This window comes from Sceloporus occidentalis, unplaced genomic scaffold (assembly GCF_023333645.1).
Source record: "Sceloporus occidentalis isolate IW3139 unplaced genomic scaffold, rSceOcc1.0.p SCAF_118, whole genome shotgun sequence".
In the NCBI taxonomy this organism is placed as follows: domain Eukaryota; kingdom Metazoa; phylum Chordata; class Lepidosauria; order Squamata; family Phrynosomatidae; genus Sceloporus; species Sceloporus occidentalis.
In genome coordinates, this window is record NW_028317098.1 from 2,792,793 (window position 1) to 2,802,004 (window position 9,212).

Genomic DNA, 9,212 nt, shown 5'->3' on the forward strand with positions numbered 1-9,212 from the left:
TTGTAATTTTGTGAGATATTTAGCTCTGGTGCCACAACAAACTACAAATCATTTGTAGTTAAATCACTGTTAAAATGCTGTCAGACTGCATTAATTGTGCAGTGTGGAAACAGCTTTGGTCTAAGGGCCTAGCTATGTCTTAGGGTTGCCTGACTGAAAACTGGGGAGGGCTTGTGTATATTTAATCATTGTTTAGAAGACAGAATTTCAGCAGCTGTTGCTTGTTACACAACTAGATGATAAATTCCCCCTTCTGCACAGCTGATAGAGGTGCAAGAGCCCTCTCCCATACTCTCCAATATTTCACAGATGAAACCTGGGACAAGGTTGGCCAAAAAACACCAGAGTGTGGACAAAATGGCAAAGAGTATTAATGAAGAACACACAAACTGGGAGAGCCTGCAGCAGTTTGCTTTTGCCTGAGCCTCCTGGGAAAAGCAAGATTCCACCCCCTCTTTGCCTGTCCTCTCTCCATCCTGCTAAGTTAACGCCGTGGTCCTGATCCGGCCTTCCAAGAGCTTCCAGCTTCTTTTTCCACTCTTGAAAGGGTGCCATATCCATGGCGGCATGGCTATATGGTGCCCATTCAGCACTGTCCCATCTGGAAGCAGCGCCAGGGGCTTCATAAAGCTGCTTGTCATCTGGAGTGGTGCATGGTGGTGTCGTCGAGGGTGTGCATTATCTAGACACGATGCCTTGACTCCACCCCCAGGACGGCACAAAGTGCCAGTCTGTACAGGGCCTAAGTCTATGAAAGCTTTTGCTACAACTTCTTTCATACAGTCTCAAAGATGTTACAAGATCCCTTTGTATACTGATGTTCCGGACTATGAACTTTATTGCATGGGGTTTAAACCATTCCCCAGTGCGTTCTAACAGGGGCGCGTACGGAACGCGATGAGCACGGGATGGGGCCCAGAACGCGACTTTACCGCACGGGGGAACGCTGCCGCCTCACGTTCCCATCGCATTCCAATTCGGTTCCAGAGGGCGCCATTTCTGGGGACGCTTTGAAACAGTTCCCAGAAATGGCGCCTTCTGGAACCGAATTGGAACGCGATGGGAACGCACGGTGGCGGCGTTCCCCCGTGCGGTAAAGTCGCGTTCTGGGCCCCATCCCATGCTCATCGCGTTCCGTGCGCGCCCCCACGTGCCCCCGTTAGAACGCACTGGGGAACGGTTTAAACTTCATGCGATAAAGTTCTATGCCCCATGTCCCTGAATTCTACTTTAATAATGACTTTATTTGATTAATTGGTTGGTTGAATTTATACCCTTCCTTTCTCCTGAGATGGACTCCAAGGCAACTTTGAATAGCCTGGTGATTCGCCACCACTACTTATTGTTCAGTATTCAAGAAATGAAGAATATTTCAAGAGATATGTTGGCTGAAATGCCTTAAAATACAAACCACATACAGTCAGCCCTCCATATCCATGGATTTTTTAAATCCATGGATTCAAGCATACATGGCTTGAAAATATTTTTTAAAATATAGAAATTCCAAAAAGCAAGCCTTGGTTTTGCCATTTTATATAAGATACACCATTTTACTGTGCCACTGTATTTAATGAGGCTTGAGCATCCATTAATTTTGGTATCCACAGGGGGTCCTGGAAGCAAACTCCAGTGGATACCAACATGGGTTGCTCTATTGAGATCTGTTTGTTCTTACAGAGACATCACCAAAGATGCAGCTCTGTCTTTATCCTGAAGAGCACAGCTTTCTCCTAGTCTTCAAATCCTAAACAGCTTAAGTGAGTTGTTGCATCGAGAAGAGAGCAAGGGACAAGGTGGCCAAGTAATCTCTAAGTGGGGCAAAGTAGCCGGGTTTGTTCCACTGGACAGCTGTCTCACGTGGTGCTTCTAATATCACACGACCAGAGAGCCCTGTGCTTTTCTGGGTTACAGAATCACTGCAACCAATTCGTCATGACTTGGATTAAAGCAGATAATGGGCAAATAATCCACACCAAGGAAACGATTAGAAAAGGAAAAAGACTCTGCTAAAGAGAAGTTAGCAAATGACAGCGGGAAGAACAAATAATATGTTGCCTTGAATAGATCTGAGAAGTAGATGGCTTGAGGGGTTTCAGGGAAAGAAATATCTTCAGCACAAAGCTATGAATATACACCAACTTCCACAAGATCAGGAACCACAGAGTTGGGCCATGACCACTGCTTGATAGACACACTAAAAGCAAATGCCCTGGAAGCAACACTGTTTTTTTAAAAAGGAACACCACCCTCAGACTCTTGGGGCTATTTGTTTGATATGGCCATAAAAGCAGGAATTTTAATGGCTTATAGTCAACCTAGTTTTTTTCTTAATGCCAGATTAACATCTACAGCATGGGCAAGTGTTCCATGGGTTTGACATCATATGTATAAAAGGCTGTGAGACTGACCTGAATAGAGCCAAGAGAAAAGTGGAATCAGGGATTGTTGTGAGTGTGTGTGTATGTGTTGGGGGTTTGTCAGCTACAGGTCACAGCCAGCCTTGTTGACCCACAGCCATGAATTAAGGTGGGAATTGCTCAGGTCTCCTACTGTCAGCCTTTGCTGTCACAACCATACCATGCTCCGTATGCTGCTCATGCACATATATTTGCAAAACCACATGTCCTACATCAGGGAAACTATCACTGCATTTGTCCACACACACTTTGAATGTGGCACTTTTATGAAAAGTGAACAACTATTATATAAATCATAGCATAAACCAGGATTAAATTTGTTGCTTATTCAGGCAAACATTCATGCAATATTCCACTATGGCCCTGTGCAAGCCAGCCTTAAAGGCCGGCCTGGGAGCAGAGTCGGGGTGTAGCGTCCGCACAACACAGCACCAAAGGAGTGCTGTAAAGTCGTGGGGTGATTCAAGGGAGGAACCTTGAAAAAAGCAATTATCATCATTTTCTACATCTTGAGGGAAAAATGCACAAAATAATTTCTCAGGCCCTTTTGTTTAATGATTGCCAATAGACTGAGGCCAAAATCCTAGTGCTGACAACACTCATTTCTGCAGGGAAAGTTTGGGGGTGAAACTAACATATGGTGCCCAAAATTACGTTGAAAGTAGGCCTTGTGTGTGTAAATCTAAAAAAGTATTGCTAGTTGTGCTTTTTTTAAAGGAGAGCCAGAATGGTGTCATGGCAAAAAAACTTTCTTGGACACCACCACTATCCACCCTGTGGAAGGATGACTATTATTTGTGTATGAAAGAATACACCAGCCCTGACCTACAGGGCAAAGTTGGTAAAGAGTCTACCATACACAGGCTCATTATCTTTGGTGAGATGAGGTCAAAGAGTCCATCAAGTTTTGGATTGAACAGGAACTTGGCTTTCCTGCTGAGACTTCCCATTCTATTCTAAGGAATTTTTTAGTAGTGCTGGTTTTATTACTCTTTTTTGCTTCTACTAAGAAGTACCAAATTCTAAGAAGTGAAGTGGAATCTGCAAAAAGAGAAATGTGAAAGGAGCAGATGATATCCCAATTGAACTGCTACTATGCCTACAGACAGATGCAACTTTAGTGTTAACTGAAATATGCTAACAAATATGGAAAACAGAGCTGGCCAACAGTCCGGAAACCTTCAATATACATACCAATCCACAAGAAAGGAGAGACAAAAGACTGCAGCAACTAAAGACAATAGCACCAATCTCATATGCAAGGAAAATAATGGTTAAAATTCTGCAGCATAGACTCCAACCATACATGGAGAGAGAAATTCCAAAGGTGCAAGCAGGATTCAGAAAAGGAAGGTGCACTAGGAACCACATTGCAAACATATAATGGCTAATGGAGCGCACCAAAGAATTCCAAAAAAGAATCAGCATGTGTTTCATAGACTACAACAAAGCATTTGATTGTATAGATTAGGAAAAGCTATGGAACGCATTCAAAGACATAGGGATGCCACTACATCTGATAGTCCTGGTGAAGAATCTGTATCAAAGACAGGAGGCCACTGTCAGAACAGAATTCAGGGAAACAGAATGGTTCCCAATAGGAAAAGGGGTCAGGCAAAACTGCATCCTATCACCCTACTTGTTTAATTTATATGCTGTAAACATCATAAGAAAAGCAGAATTAGAATCAGAAAAAGGAGGAGTGAAGATAGAAAGAAGCAACAATAACAACCTAAGATATGCGGGCAACATTATAATATTAGCAGAATTCATCTTGGTGAGTGCCTGTATAATGTAGGCTGTACTACAAGGAGTGAGGCTAAAGTGACTGTCTGGTGACTAATCACAGCAAGCATGTCACCCCTCAATTTGGTGGTTTGCCTTCAGGTCCTGCAATCTGCTTCCGTATATCCTCTCTTAAAACCATAATCCCGCTGAATCGTTTTTATCAATGAATATGGCTTTTCTTCTTGGCTGCTATGGTCTCTAATGAGGAAGACGTAGATAAAAATATGGTTATAAGAGAACTGTCAGCCTGCAGATGATTTCACACAAGAAGGTACCAGGCCCCAACAAGCCTTGGATTGCAAAGGCAAAGGGGTTGTGAAACACTTGGAAAGACACAATGAGAACACAGTAAATTCCCTTAAAAAATTTTTTTTTGTTGTGGTTGTGTGCTTTCAAGTCGTTTCTTATGGCAACTCTATAATAGGGTCTTCTTGGCAAGTTTCTTCTGAGGGGGTTTGCGACTGCCATCCTCTGGGGCTGAGAGTGTGTGACTTGCCCAAGGTCATCCAGTGGGTTTCCATGGCCAAGCTGGGAACTGACCACTGGTCTCCAGAGTCACAATCCAACACTCAAACCACTACGCCACACTGGCTCTAGCTAGTTATACTTTTGAGAACTACAGTTCTCAAAAACATTCATTGTGCATGACCACATAACTTTCTGAAGCTCTGGATACATACCCAAAGCCAGCTGAAGAGTTTTTGAGGTGAAGGATAAAATGTTATCCTTGCCAATTTTCCGTACTGTTTGTGGGCCAGTGTCCTCAACCATCTCTGAGGCATACCCACCAAATGTGATGCTTTAATTGGACTGCCCCAATTAATCCTCTGATTTTTCAGCTGCCAGTTTCTCTCTCCTTCCCCTACTTCCCTTCTTTGTTCAGTCTTGGCTTACTTCCACTGCTGCAAACTAAGTTCAAAGGGCAAAAATAGTTTGCACTCAATTAACTGTGATCTGGATTTGGATCTGGATTATTTTGCTGGTGTGGATTCACACTGCTCCTTAGCATTTGTCACTTGGGATGGCTACTCCTTAATGGTAGATCTGGCTTTTATATCCAGCTAGTAGGAGGCTCTGTGCAGCTTTGTTTTTGTGGGTTCTAAGTTGCATAGTCCAGGGATGTAGAGCCGGCAACCTACTATTAATTTCCATTTTGGAGACTCTATCTTTAATACGTAGATCTCTTATGATATATAGAGATATGAAGATAAGATTTGGCATCTAAACAAACTTCAGTGGAGTAGGTCAGTTTCAGAAATGTGTAGTTGTAAAAACAAATGAAGAGACAATAGCTGATCCAGATCCAGTGCACAGTATTTTGCCCAAATTCATGTTTCTGCCCCACTGACTCCTAAAAATCCAGACTCAAATGATATGCAGACTTTTCTCCAGCTAAGTTCAAATCATTACAAAAGGGTGTTTCTTCCCATGCACTCCTTCTTTCTTCCCAGCATGCATAAACCTATCAACCAACAACCTTTCTTGTTTTCCTGTCAATCTTACCACCCACTTTACACTCTTATTGAATGGGTCCCCCATCTAATCTATTTCTCTCTTTGTGCCCCAGTGAGTAAGTGAGGGAACTTTAAATGTCTCCAAACACAAGTAGCCCTGAGGAGAAGGGAAGAAAATAATTTCCCCCTTCCTTTCCTTTTAACTCCAAAACTGAATTAAGATCAGGGTCTACAGAATAAGTGCCTTCTTCTCAATGTGATGTTGGCTAGTGTTGCTTTTCCCGCCTGATCCATCACTCTCCATCACCCCACTTTCCTGATGTTTCCAACAGCCAGGACTTTTCAGAAGCAGGGAAAGCAACCCCAAACCCAAACATTATATAGTCATGTTTCTGTTGAAATCTATCTTGAGTAAAGTTCCCTTTTTTCTTTCTGTTCACTTGATTTATTAACACCTGTGCGCACATGCACACACATGGATCCACTGCAAAGGAGCAAAAAACAGCAACAATGCCAAAACTAATGACAAAATGCTTGCCAGATGGAGGATGCGACCCACCAATCTTTTCCAACCCTTCAGCTACCCCAACTCCTGATGCCACACCAATCCAGCAGGACACACATTGCAAAAAAACTAGGAAAACCCAGTTTTTCCTGGAAACTTCAGAGTAAAAAGTGAGTTTCTCTGTTGTTATTGTTGTAGTGTGCCATCAAGTTGGTTCTGAGTTATGGTGACCCTAAGGCGGGTTTTTCTAAATTGCATTAAAGCCTAAAAGAACTTTCACTGTGAAAATGGTTGTACGTTGTGTGTTTTAACAGCACCAAAATTGAGATAGGTACAGATTTTTTTTGGTTGTGTGGATCCAGTCCAAATCAGGTTATAGAATCATAATGTTCACTGTTAATATTTTGTCATTCCCACACTGAAAACTGAAATCTGTGTCATTAGGCTTTAATGACTCATTTCCCAATTCATAAATGGAATAATTAGTAGTAATGATACTTGGTTGCAGTGTCTTGCTCTGCTGACACTGTAAAAGGCAATCCTGGCCCTTATTTGAACCATTAAAATGCCATGATCTCATGGGTCAGCATTTTCTTTACATCTCCGTAAAGCTTTGTCTAGGCCCTGAGCTTGGGGAAACCCCATCCCCCAGAAATTTTTATTTATTTATTTAAAGACAATTGAAGGAAGATTTCTTTTCCAGGAACAAATTCATCATATCATAGACTTTAATGGATCTAGTTTTATGTGAGAATGAGAAATGCCCTGCAGGCCCATCACAGTTAATGCAGAGCTTTGCTCTTTGTTTGGGAATCAAAGATTAAGACAAAACATTTGTAAGGGTGAACAGGTGAATTAGGTTGTGTGGCTTGGATCCTCAGTTGACCTTCTAGGAAGAAACTATGATAACCTCTGACCTAAAAGATGCTCCTGCTGGCAAAAGGTAAGGAGGGATGATTTTGGCTAATGCCTCCTCTCCTTGCTAATATTCTTTCATTGGGTGCATCTATTTGTTGTTAATCGTGCTTGAGTTGATCTTGAGTTAATCTTGAGTGTTGGATAGGGAGTCTTGGTAGTATCTCATCCATATTGTCACCATGGGTCAAGATGATGATGATGATGATTAATCCATGGCAACCCAGTGGATGAGATACCACCAAAGGTCCCTGTCCTCCACTGCTCTGCTTAGTTCCTGTAAACTCATACCCATGACCCCCTTAATAGAGTCTGTCCATCTAGCGTGTGGCCTTCCTCTCTTTCTACTTCCCTCCACCTTTCCTAGCATTATTATTTTTTCCAGTGAGTTGTGCCTTCTCATGATGTGTCCAAAGTATGACAGCCTCAGTTTGGTCATTTTGACTTCCAGGGAGATTTCTGGCTTTATCTGCTCTAGGAGCCATTTATTTGTCTTTTTAGTCATTCACGGTATCCTTAGCACTCTTCTCTAGCACCACATCTCAAATGAATGGATTTTCCTCCTACCTTCTTTCTTAACTGTCCAGTTCTCACATCCATACATGGTAACAGGGAATACGGTAGAAATAGTTCAGTTTGACACCACTTTAACTGCCACGGCTCCATCCTACAGGATCCTGGGATTTGTAGTTTTATGAGGCACCAGCACTCTTTGGGAGAGAAGGCTAAAGACCTTGTAAAACTACAGATCCCAGGATTCCACAGGATGGAGCTACAGCACTTACACTGATGTCAGCTTTATTTTTAGAATGCAGATGCACCCACTCCCACACTAAAAACTGAAAATCTATGTGTATGACAATAAAATGCTTTAACGTTCATTGTTAAAGGTTGCTCCCTGTCACTTATAAGGAGATGTCCCTTATTTGTGGGCCAGAAAGTGTGTAATAATTCCACATAATTTGACATTTATTCTAGACAATTGTGCCCCTTGTAGAGAATATTTTCAGTGGCACAGAAGAAAAAGGAGAAAGAGAAGTTAGGAATCAATTGATCAATTAATCATCAGTCAGTCAGACTCTCCATGTTTCCTCCCCAGAAGAAATGGGCTGTGAATGAAATCCCTAGTCTCAGTGGATCCAAGTGGAGCAGATCCAAGCTTATGTAATGAGAAAATGTCAAATGAAATCTGTTTACACCCTCCCCTTTTCTGTCTTAAACTGAGATATCTATTAATCTTCCTCAAAAATATCGTCACCCAGTAAAGATGCATGTAGTATTGTATTTATCTGCTTACAGAATGACAAAACCTGAATAATGATGTTGATAGTATTGTGGGGGGAAATCCAAAGGATATTTTATCCTGTATTCAGAGTTACATTAAGCCTTTGGTTCCAGATTAAATATCCAATGTGCATTTTCCTGAGATTAGTTTTCAGTGACATTAGTGGAAGTACTTCTGAGCAGAGACTGAAATGTTGTTTCAAAAATGGGCATGCTTATTTCCCCCCAAGAACCCTTCCCTCCACCTTCCAGTCTGGGCTTCTGAATAGACATAGCTTCCATGCTAGTCTTTCTTAAAGAAGTACTTGTCAAAAATCTGACAGGAAAAAATTTCTTTTATGCAGTCAGATTGGATTATCAGGCTAATGGTCTATATCTAAACATGAGGACATTAGACTAAATTCAATTATTATTTCTGTTTAGAATAGACCTACATATCCTGCAATTGTCCCGATTTGCCACACAGTCTCAATTAATCCAATGTCATCCCACTTTTCAGGTGTTTTTAGAATGTCACAGTTTCTCTGTCTTTCTCTGTCTTTCTCTCTTTAACCTCAGCTTACTTCCATTTGTGCAAACCAAGTTCAAACAGCAAATGTAGGTGGGCACTTTTTTTGTGGCAGCCCTGGTTTATTTGGACCTGCCCCAAAGCACAAGCAACCACCATTTTGGATGTGTGTGTATGTCAACCACTTACTCCAGGAAGCATGAAGAGCAGCATTTCATTTTAAAGCACCCCAAACCTCCAGACTACTAAGGAAAACTTGGAAATCACACCTGGAAGTCACTTCCAGTCCTAGTTCTGGGCCAATCTGGGCACCATTCAGTCAATACAGAGGCGAAAATTGG